General features: G+C 34.9%; 1 pseudogene; it reads right to left on the minus strand.

The window, feature by feature from the left end:
• Window positions 1-1,586, minus strand: part of LOC114089366 (small ribosomal subunit protein mS31-like) — a 69,772-nt pseudogene extending 68,186 nt beyond the window's left edge.
• Between the last annotated feature and the right edge of the window lie 11,242 nt (window positions 1,587-12,828).

Genomic DNA, 12,828 nt, shown 5'->3' on the forward strand with positions numbered 1-12,828 from the left:
TTTGTTGATTGGGTAATTTATTGTTTTTCATTTGTTTGTTGTTAAGTTGTTTTGTGTACATTTTTTTATATAGTACTGGGTATTGAACCCAGGGTTTTTCACATGCTTTACCACTGACCTATATCATCAACTTGAGTTTTTTGAGTTCTTTATGTATTCTGGATATTAATCCTTTTTCAGAGGAGTAGCTGGCAACATTTTTCCCCCATTCTGTAGGCTCTTTCTCCATGGTTAATTGTACCTATTGCTATGCAGAATATTTTTAATTTGATGCAATACTATTTATCAATTCTTGCTATGATTTGCTCGCAAGAAGATGAAAAAACCTCCAGTATTAACGGATTGGCAAAGTTAATATTGTTAAAATGGCCATATTACCAAAAATAGTCTACAGATTCTATGCTATCCCCATCAAAATACAAATGACATTCTTCACAGAACTAGAAAAAAACTTCCTAAACTTAATATGGAAAAACAAAACATCCAGAATAGCATGGCAATCCTGAGAAAAATGTGTAATGATGCATGCATCACAATATTCAATTTTAAAATATACTACAGAGCCATTGTAACAAAAAAGGAACAGCATTTGCTTCAAAGCAGACATATAGTCCAATGGAACAGAAGAGAGATGCAGAAATAAACCCACATAGCTGCAGTCATCTAATTCCTGACAAAAGTACCACAAACTTACATTGGAGAAAAGACTGAGTCTTTACCAAATGGAACTGAGAAAAATTGGATATCCAAGTGTAGGAGAATGATAATCTATCCCTATTTATCACTATAAAAATCAGTTCAAAACGAATCAAAGAACCATGTTTAAGACTTGAAACTGTAAGGCAGTTATAAGAAAACTGGAAACACTTCAAGATACAGTTATACACAGTGATGTTCTGAATATGACTCTCATAGCTCCAATATAGCAAGAATCAGTAAATAGAATTGTATGTCACTTTTAGAGGACTGCTGTAATTTGAATCTAGTTACAGTTCTAAAAGGAAAGAAGGGTGAGGTGGTTCCTGAGAAGACATTGCATTGTTTTGCTTGGCATCTGCCTCAGGGAAGGCCATTGTGGTGCCTCCAGACAATGCAGGATCAATGCCCTCTGATTGGGTAAAGATGCAGTTCTCTCTGTGATAGCATAATGGGAAAAGACATTTGAGCTAAATGTGAAAAGAAGGCAGCCAAATATCATTAACAATTTTCCAGATAAATAGCAGTATATGTAAAGGCCTTTGGTGGAAAAGAGACTGGTACATTTGGGAAATGAAAAAGGTTCAGATATGGTTTTCTGATGCACATATGTCTTAGATATGGAGTTCAGAGAAGAGTTTTGTACCCAAGAGAAAAAAACCCTGCTGATAATTTGACAAAATTTATGATTTTAATTTAATAGTAACTTTGATTTCCCCAAATTTTTCGCTGCTACACAACAGTTTGCTTAAAATTTAGGCTGCTAAATTTCTCATTTAATTCACTGAACCCCCAAACCTATTAGCTTTTGTAGTATTGCCATAACTGCTATTATAAAGATCTTACTCACCTGCATAAGCTGTATTATATTCTTTACCAGTTCTGCCCATGTTTACAAATTGCATATTCTGACAATATGTATTCTTTTTTAGATTTGACATGAAAACACTGAAAAATAAAACCTAGGAGGAGTAATACATCACAATGATAACTTTTGGCATGACTACTTTAGTTTCTTTTGTGACAATTTGTGAATCTCTATGTGTCTGCACTAGAAGTATTTTTTCCCCAAAGATACAACTGACCTTTTACTGTTCAGAGTTTATTCATATGCAGCTTTCCTAATCTTAGATTTTATTACCCTCTTCCTTCCATTAGAAACACAGCATAATGCTCCTACTCATAAATAGCCTAAATCCATAAATAATATTATTTGTTATTTGAAAGAAAGCACATGGAGCTGTGATAGATAGCTGCTTTATAAAAATCTCAAAAGAAATAATAGGGTGGATGCACATCTTTCTCATTACTCCTTTCCAAATATTTGTTCTTGGTTTAGCTGGCATTTGTCCCCCTCCCCAACACATGCACACACACACAGAGACCATAAATGCACACAAACACCCTTTTTTTCTTTTTAAATCACATTAATTGTGTGAGTTAGCAGATGACTGTTTATGGCTTTTATATGTTTGAATTGTATAATATTGATTCATAAATGTAACTATAAAATTCCATGTTAAAGCCTGGATTTAAAAAAAAAAAGCCATCAACTGTATGTACCGAGTCCATAAAAATTAACAAGTAAACATAGAAAAGGTAATTTCCAAGTTATTTATGGAACCCTCCTTAGTGTGTGTGTGTGTGTGTGTGTGTGTGTATGTAAAGCTGCCTGTGTATTTCCAGATAGAACTGGCAGCAAATGAAATAAATCAATCTAATTTAAAAATTCAGTTTCTGCATCTCCAGACACTCATCAGTATCCTACCAGGTTGTGTGCAGATAACAGCTACTAACAGAGGTTTGTGCACAAGTTTGTCCTCCACTGAAGTGGAGGACAGCTTTTGGATATTAGGACTTAGAAGAAACAATGGTATAAAAACAGTTACATGTGACCAACATTGAGGTTTACATAGATATCACTTTCTGAAATAGAGATTTGAAAATCCAGATCAAGAAAAAGATAATGAAAAAATCAACAGAAACTATTAGTGGTTTCTAAAAAAATGTTTTAATACTATGGGTGTAGGATGCCATTCATGGTCTTCTGTCAAAATAGAATCAGACTTTCAGGGAAAGAAAGGAAAAGTTGACTAGCCAGATTCTTTGTGATTCTTTTTGAAGGAGCTGTCCCTCAAGTCAGAGTGCAGAGACCTAAAAGTGTGAACTGAGAGATGAAAGTCATTTCTCCTAGTTAGGAGACTGGAATACTTAAAAGAAAGTACTAAATATAAACAGAGAAGATTTTAAGAGAGAAAAAGGACTGACTAAAAGATCTTGTGAAATTCTAGTTTTAGTAGGAAGTAACTATATATATTTTTCAGTTTTATGGAAAACAGTTTTTCTACTTTGAGTTGGCAAGGGAAAAGATCTCTCGAACACATTTTGTTCTTTCAATCTGTTTTGAAAATCAGAGATGCATGCTATTTTGATTTTTTTTCCCCAAGGTTTTCTTCCTGATTTAGGAGTAATATCAAATGAGACTTTGTAAAGAAATAGAATATTTTTGGCTTCCATATTTGTGAGTATTCTAGTTGAAGCATGTTGAATTAGAAGTCAAAAAGAATATGTAGGGGTGAAAAAACTTCACCTCCATCCTCTTATGGTACAAGTTTGGCTTAAGAATTAGATCTAATGTAATTTTCCTATGTACATATATGAAAATACCTAAGTGAATCCTACCATCATGCCTACCTATAAGAATGGGGTCCTACTTAGGAAAAGACATATTCCATGCTTATATAATTTTATTAAAATGGATTTTACTGTCATATAACTACGAAAAATCAATAAAAAATAACTATTTTTTAAATATTTTATTTTTTAGTTGTACACTATACCTTTGTTTTATTTATTTATTTTTATGTGGTGCTGAGGATCGAACCCAGGGCCTCACACACATGAGGTGAGTACTCTACCGCTGAGCCACAACCCCAGCCCAAATGTTTTTTTTTTTTTTTAAAGAATTTATAGCTATAATATAAATTAACAGGAAAAAAACATAAATTTTTTTTCAATGTAATTTTCAATGGTAAAGGGGCCCACAGAGAGAAATGAAAATCTGAAAATGCAGAGTCAGTTATTTATACACTGAATTGAACAAATAATTATAAAATGAAAACATGATTACATCTTATGTGGAGACTTAAGAGACAAAGTTACTCTAACAAGGTCAGTACAGAATTTTCTATTGCAGCTTGTCCTTAAGCAAGAGGACATTGGTCTTTCAAGTATGTATAAGGAGGACATCTTTCACATGGGAATTTCATCTTCAGCTTTTGAGAAAAGCATGAATGTCAAAGTAATCTTCTGTATTTGCTGCTTTTCAAAGTGTATTTAATTTATATAGGCAACAAGAAAGAATAGCACATTTTAACCCTTTCAAACCAAATACCTTGCTAAAATAAATACCTTTCATGGTAGATATCAAATTTTAGAGTTAAACCTTGGACTTATTGGTATAAAATTGTTGTGAAATTACTTTTTTATATTATTATGCATAATTAGGGTGATGATATCATTTCTTGTCTAAACTGGGATTCATTAAAGGTGGGAGAGTGAGGAACCATGGCTTGGGCAATAACTCAACATCAAGCCAATGTGGGAAAATGAAAACCACCATCAAACTAAATATAAGGATGTCCTGTTGCCTGTGAGCTGTTCTGAGTGGCATCTCAATCTGAAATCTATTTATTACTCAGTAGATCCTCCTCTTCCCCTTATCATCCTGCACCCCACCTTCATGCCAGGGCGACATCATGACATCATAGCAACCAGTCATGTGTGTCACCTTCATTGCTTTCGGCTTCCTCTCCCTGTTTGGTTAGGAAATCATTGCATTTTCTGTCAGAGTAAGCTTCTTTGTTTTCACTCACAGAAAAGAAATACACCGGAAATAGAAATCTGAGAAAAAACTTGCCTGCCTATTTCTTTTATTTAGAAAGGGCCATAAATGGAACCCTTCTAGAATTTCTACAAGAAAATAAAAGCAAATCTTTGTATTTACAAATGTCTGACATTACATCACTTATCCTCACAGAAGCAAATCTCAAAAATATCCTTTTTTAAAAAACAGTTAATAACATGAAAATTTTGATCTTACCTTCTCTGGAGACAGTGAGAAATGGCTCCTTCAAAAATTTATATTGATCTCTTATACAAATACATCCTGACTGATAAAATCTATTACCTTTTCTCTTGTAAATGTAGTTTTCAGTCAAAAGAGAATTGTTGATATGTTAATAGTGAATTCCAATGGTGTGACTGAATTATGCAAACACAAGTTTGTTAATAAGCAAGTATATTTATTTGTGTATTTCCTTTTGATGAATACTCCATTGCTTTGACTGCAGTTTTAGAGGGGGAATAAATGAGGCTTTGCTGAGTTTCCATGGTGAGAGAAGAATTATACTCATATAGTGTAGCTGTAGTACAGAGTTCACTGTACTAGAACTGCAAGTATTCTAACCTCTTTCCATATATTTCCAGTAAAATATATGGAAAAACTAGGGGCCAATGAACATTTATTGGCAGCTATTATCAGAAATATGAATGAAAGTTGAAGTTGATAATCTGAACACATGCATCTCGTTTTGAATTAGTCGTTGATGTTGATTAGCAGGATTCTGTCAATGGATATGTGATGAGTAGCCAGCACCCCAATAGAGCAGGTTCCTGCTCAGGAGGTATGAGCTGCCTGGGAAAATAAAAAGTCGAAAATAATCAGTAACAAATAAGACAAAGCCAAAGATTAGATTTAAAAAGTGGGGCTCCTGATGGGTCTTCCATCCCTGATAGGAACTGGAGCTAAACAACTGAAAAAGGTCCCAATTCTTTATGTAATGGGGAGTACTTCAAAGGCCGGGATAAGGTTTCAGTGTGGGAGGAGTCTTGCTTCAGTGCTTGTTTCTAGTTGTGGCAGGGGTTTGGTAGTAAACAGACTATTTAGTGCTTGTCAGGTTATGCCCATCTCAGGGAGGCTGTTTGATCTCAGGCTGTAAGCTGTGATCTGGTATTTCTCAAACCAGGAAATTTCACCCAGGAGTTCCCAGAGAAGCAACTTCCCTGCTTTAATGGCTCGAACACACCTAAACTTTATACATGGCCTCCAACAGATATGCATTTATTTTAAAGCCCCTCATAGAAATTTACTGATGAATTTGAGTGAGATCAAATAATTGAATAGAAGTGGAAAGGTTTATGCCTTGGAAAATGAGTGGGAAGTTGGACATGATTAACCCCAAGAAGGAGAAGGAGAAGAAGAAAACACAAACTTTTACCCACTTTGCAAGTGGTAAAAAAAAAAAAAAAAAAAAAAATCTCAGAGATGTATACTAACCTTGAGAAAAAAAACAACTTCTGTCTTTTACACTTACATGCTGTGAAAGGGAACATGAAGTTTCTGGGTATCTGTAAAGGGACAAATAGACAGAAATCTCCAACTAGCATGATATCCAGAGGCAAACCAAATCCCTTGGATTCAGAAAAGTCATTTAGAGGCACAACAAGTCTCAAAATTGCTTTTCCTCCCTACTAGTCCCCGTGTCACCTAAAATGGAGGTGACTGAGTCCTGTCCATTTGATGATCATGTATTTTAACTTGTGCCACCTAAGGGTTGACCTCACACCCTTCTCCGAGTTCTTTCTCGGAGAAGAATTTTTCAGATCAGGATTATTTTTCTAAACCACATGTCTGATCATGTCACTGTCTTACTTTAAATCATTTAGTGACTTCTGATCAGTTTTGAACTTGCTAAGATGAAATATCAGCATATAGAAACCTGTCATGCCAAGTTCCCTGTAGTTCCACTAATCCTCATTGACTTTTCTAGTCCTGATCTGACAATCCTGAACACATTTTAAGCACATTACATAAAGCTACACACATGCCATTTTATTTATGTATTCATTCACTAAGTGTTTCTTAGGCACCATCAGTGCGCACAGGAAGTACTGGGACAGGGAAGAGAACACTAAACAAGTACTTGTACTCTCTGTTCTCCAAGAACTAAGTAGTCAAGCACACATTTTTTTCCCCTGAATAGGTTGAATGCTTAACTTCTGAGTTCCCATTGCTTCCTCTGTATACTTCTATCTTAACACTAATCAGATTATTGTCAATATCCTGTTAATTCTCCTATAATGTTAATGTATAATGAACTCTCTGAGGACAGTGCCTAAATTATTTGCATCTTCATTCCCCACAGATAGCATGGTTTTATGAAGTATGTTGAATTTAGAAGAGAAGAGCCTTCTAAAGATATATTATTGTAGTTTGATGATATGTAATGATAATTTTCACATGCACAAAACTTTAGGGTTATAAAACAACAACTAATGGCTAGGATTTTCTGTAATAAATTAGATCTAATATAAAATTTGAAAAAACCTTAGAGGAAGATAAAAGTGTATAATATTTCCAAAGAAATCTCTCTCTCTCTCTCTCTCTCTCTCTCTCTCTCTCTCACACACACACACACACACACACACACACACACACAATGAAACAAGATAACATGAAATGTAGGCAAATTAAGGAAACATTAAATAAGTGGAATGTTAACCATACCAAGAATCCAGCTATTACATGAAACAACTCAAAGCACAGAGATGAAGTACTGCAGGATGGATGAGTGCTGATGAGAAATGGTGATATAGCATTAATCCAGCAGAGAAAAATGGCAATGATTTAGTATGGAACATTAAGGATAAGAAATGATTAAATGAAAATATAGAAACTTAAGTTTGAGGAATAGAAAAGAGAAAGATACCAAAAAAAAAAAAAAAAAAGATTTTTTCATGCTTAAGTGAATTCTGGACAAACACTAATTCCTCCCTACAAGTCCTTTTGTCACCTAAGATGGAATGACATAGAGGAAACAGAATGGCTGGCACTACATGTCTTTTTGTTCTGAAATGATAGAGTGTTAAGAATAAGGTGGAAGGGACTGGTCATAGTGGTGTATAAGGTAATCCTAGTAAGTCTGGAGACTGAGGCAGGAAGACCACAAATTGGAGGCCAGCTTAGATAATTTAGTGAGACATTCAGCAAAATAAAAAAGTATAAAGATCTAGAGATATAGCTCAGTGGTAAAGTGTGCTTGGGGTGAAAGTGGAACAACACACAAGTAAGTATAAATAAAGATTGCATTTGTGCTCTTAGAGGTGTTGGAGCATCTTGTGGATGAAAGCCATTCAGGTGGTATAGGAGTAGGGAAGTGTTGCATTGAGATATTAGGAAGGAGGAAAGAGCCTGAAGCCAGTGAGAGATAAGGAAGGGAGAGTGCATACAGGAGGCAGTGAATTCAAGGTCAAGGGGAAATAGCCAGAAATAGTAGCTGGGTCAAATGGCTGGAAAAAACCCACAAGTGATGTATTGGAAGCAACTCTTCTGTCTGCAGAGCAAAGGAAAACCTGTATCATCTGCCTACCTTATGTGTATGGTGGACTTTTGAGATTCATAATCACTATTGGACAAAAATTAAAAGGAGGGGCCTCTATGGACAGAAAACTACTTTATAGTTCCAAGGGAAAATACATCTAGACAGATAAGAAAGAAATCTAAAAATAAACTATAATGGGGTTAGAGAAACTACTCATAAAATAGCAATAGGGAATACAAATACAAAGAGCAGAACTTCAGTTAATGGCCAATAATGTATTAGCAGTGGTAGAAATAATATAAAGACTTGCAACTCAGACCTACATCAGAACCCTTAAAAGAATAATTATGTAGAAGAGAGAATAGATCATTGAATCACAGAGAAAAAGTAATACAATAAGTGGTCAAATACATCACTACCAATAATAAAAAGTTACTTAAGATTTTAAAAATACTACAAATACCTTTCATTCCTATACAAAATTAGTTCCCTTTTCAGTTCATTTTGTGTTGCTTTAGCACAATATCTGAATATTGGTAACTTACAAAGAGTTTTATCTGGCTTATGATTCTGTAGCTGGAGGGTCCCACCAACACAGATCCAAACATTCTAGTGAGGAGCTCCTTGCTGAGGCACCACATGTTGAGAAGCACAAAGTGAACCTGCCTCATGAAAAGGGGGCCAAAAATGTGTTGTAGCCTCACTTTAAAACAATCATTTCCTCTAGAACTAATCCAGTTTCTTCAGACCTACTCTACTCCTGAAAAATAAGCATTGAACATTTCAGAAGTTCGTCCCCCAAGACTTAATCATTTTCAATTAGGTCCCACCGCTTTAGATTCTGTGACCTCAATATTGTTGTACCGGGAACCAAGTTTCCAGTACACACAAACCACAGCAGTTCCTTTTGAGAAAAAGCTGCCAAACTAGTATAAAATAGCTTTGAGCATCCTTCCCTTACCATTAGTGTGAAATCTAGGAAGAGAAGGTCGAGGAAAATATCAGTGAAGCTAAGCAGATAAACTATAGAAAAGAGTTTAAGGATGCTGATAGCAATATGAAAATAACAGCTAGTGACAATTCAAGTGCAGTTAAATGGCACTAAATACAAAGAGGGGTGACAAAAAATCTTAAGAGTCACAAACCCATGTGACAATGATGTACACTATCATATACATAACTTGAAATCTATATTTCAAGAAAAATCAAAATGAATGTATGTAAATCTCAAGGAGAAAAGCAGATATATTTTCCTCGAGATACTAACTAAAAAGTAAATTAATGTTTTAATATACTGTCTTTTATACTTCCAATCAATTTTTGAAATGCTCCTAGGAACAGCTACATTTAATGTGTAGTTATTTAAAAAAATACATGATATCTTTTTCATACTCAATTTGGGATCATTCTCCTTTGAAAAATAACTCTGCTTTGACAGTCAGCTTTTAGGATTTTATTTTATTTGGGGGGAAGTTGCATTATTACATTAAAACCCAAAGGTCAGACATCTGTGAAACATTGTGTTAATAGCTAAGAAGCTGAGGCAGAAAAATTCTTTCTGCTTCATCTCAATACAAATTGCAGATCAAACAGTGATCTGGATTGACAATGGCCATGAAATCTGAAATAAACTGTGCTCCATTTAACATCCCAAATGTCATACAAGGTATTGCATGTGGCTTTAATTTTCAACTGCCCAGCCTTATTCTTGGTATTTGTGCCTTCCAAAAGTGCTTTTTGACCTTCAGATGACAAGATTTTATACCTAGAATAAATGAGTAAAAACTTTGTTACATCATTGTAGCCATTAATTGCTTATTTACTTATTCATTTATTTTTAAAATACAATTATTTTGTGATTCAATGAGAAATATTAATTTTAACCAGTTTTTCAACCAATGGTCACATGCAAAGAAAAATATTTTGACATTCTGTGTATTGGGAAAATATGTCAATAAAGTATTTTAAAAACACATTCTCAAAAGAATCAAGAATTCACAGACATAATTAGCAGATAATTCATGTTTACTCTATGACATGTAATGTACATTGAGGGTTGTTAAGTCTTTTCACAAAGTAGGTGTTAAAAATGTTATCATTTTTTTTTTATTCTCTGCAAAAGGTAGGCTACTAAGAAGATAAAATAGGACCATCCCTACAGAAACTTACTGTATACACAATTGACTAAAGGAGAACTTTTTGCCTCCTGCCCTTCATATTAGATTTTCCCCAGACTCTTGCCTAAAACACATTCACCTGAAAGGAATATTGAGGGGGATAAATCTACTTGAAGCTCCTACTAGTGTAAATGTAACCAAAGAAATAGCTTCATTATATACAAGTTTTAAAGGTGGAAGAGAAGCCTCAGGTGACTGACTCAATGTCAATATATGTAAAGTTAAAAATGGTCTTTAAAGGCACTAGTAAGTTAGAATCAAGCACTGCTAATTACTGGTTTTGTTAACTGGGAAACAAAATCACTTTTCTGAACCTCAGTTTCTTCATTTATAAAATGGGTTCTGCAATGCTTATCTCAGGAAAATGTTCTAAGAAATATATTACCTAATACCTAAAACTACATGATACAATGTAATTTAATACTGTGTATTTTTTTTACTAAGACCATTTTTAACAAATAAGTTAAACTTGTTTTCATAAAATCATCAGAATAAATATCTTTCTTCCTATTGGGTCAGCCCGCACACAGCTTTTATGGACATTTTTCTGGCCTGAGTGATATTAAAATATTTAATAACACATTCAACCTGGGTGCCAACATGCGCTGTAGTTCTTGAGAATAGTTATCCTGGGCATTAAGTTAGTAGCTTGCTAAATAGTGGTTGAGGTGTCCAGAGTACCTCAGGAATGTTTCTGGCATGGCTAGGGTGGTAGAACACTCTTTAACCAATGATGCTTTGCAGGCTGTTTTCTTAGGTGGGATCACTTTGACCCTCATAGATGCCTCACAACTTTCTTCTGCCCTATTAGAAACTGCATTTCTTCCCTTCCTCCTTGAAAATTCAGAGCTCACCACTGCTTTTTTCCTCTTTTTCTTCCATCAGGATCAGCTCCATTCAGTCTCCAGTATTTTAAATTTTCAAGCCAAGCATCAGTACGTGGGTTCTACAAACTCCAGAGGACACATGACAGGTTGCGGAGAGTTCCTTTGAAGCTGCTGACTCTTGGCAGAGGTGTGGGGTATGAAGGAGACTGAAAACTCCCCTCTCTAATCTTGTCCAACCATCTTGCCACAGGCTGGCTGGGCACAAATAACCAAGCCGCCACAAAGCCTTGTAGATTCCAACAGCAACTCTTTATTCCCCAACTCTCACCGGCACTGCACACACCACACGGGAACACACTCCCTCCACCCATCCAATCTCTCCGAACCCCCTCGAGAACTGCACAGGAACTCCAAAGTAGCAGGTGCCCAAGGCAGCAAGAGTAGTAAAGGTCAAATATACAATTCAATCAATCCAGCATCACAGCAATTATATACAGCTTAATTCAAATCATCATCTCAATGGTTCTCTGGCGTCATCTTTCAACCATTCTCTCTGGCAAATGCCAGGTGTCATTCTGACTGGGCCCTGGCTCTCAACACCATCTTCCTTGCCGAGGATTTGATATGGACTGCTTTGCACACCTGGTTTGAATTCCTTTGCGGGTACTACTTGCATAGTCAGACACTTCTCCTTGGATCATGTGAAAATTTGCTTTTAGCTTTTGAGTCCCAATCAAAACTGAAATTCAAAGGAAAAAAAAAATTCTATGTGCTGTATCATATTTTTGATTAAGAAAAAGGAATACTGTTTTCTCCAATTTTTTCCTTTGGCAATCAGAAAATGACTCTCCGTTCCTTATCAAATTTCCACTCATAATTTGTTATATCTGACCTAGACAAACTAAATTCCTGGAAACAAATTAGGTCCCAACAGCCTTAACTGGGCTTTACCCTGTGGCTTTGGGCTTAAGTAAACCTCTTCTCTACAAAGACACTCATTTGCTTCTGCTGCAACAACAAAAAATATAGCCAGTTAGTAGGCTCTGCTGCCAATTGTGCAAATATCTGTGGTACCTTCTGTGTTCTCTACCTTTCCACTGAGGTGTACCAGGCTCCTGCTGTAACTGCTCAATTCTCTATGTTCTTGTTCTCTGGATGGCCAGCCTTCTCTCATCCTGAGTTTTGGTTTTACCTCTTATGTGATGACACTGCCCAAAAGATTAGAAACAGCAGTGAGTTCAACCTTAGACAACTCCTTTGACTTTTTTTTTTCCCAGGTAATTTCTTTTTTTCTCCTTTTTTTATTTTGTTATAAATTCATAGTTAAGCAAGTAGTTATTCTGTACTTTATTTACAATAGTAACATTTGTAGAGAATTTTGATATACAATAACAAAAATATGTGTAATTGCTAAGCAATGTAAGTAATAGACATAAATATAAATACAAAAATTTCTGAATAAATTGTGATGGATTACAAAATGGCATGTTTAATATTAAAAGAAATTAAAATTTCCTGTTGATAATGAATCTTCTATAAATTCTTAATTTAAAAAAAATAAGAAAACAGAATATAATGCTATTGACATAAAATAGAAAAAAGAAAAGGACTCAAAAAATAAGCAAACCTCATAAGTAAAAAAGTTTTTAGATAATTTTTTTAATGTATTTATTTTTTTTTTAAGAGAGAGGAGAGAGAGAGAATTTTTTAACATTTATTTCTTTTTTAGTTATTGGCGGACACAAC

The sequence above is a fragment of the Marmota flaviventris genome, chromosome 4 (assembly GCF_047511675.1).
Source record: "Marmota flaviventris isolate mMarFla1 chromosome 4, mMarFla1.hap1, whole genome shotgun sequence".
In the NCBI taxonomy this organism is placed as follows: domain Eukaryota; kingdom Metazoa; phylum Chordata; class Mammalia; order Rodentia; family Sciuridae; genus Marmota; species Marmota flaviventris.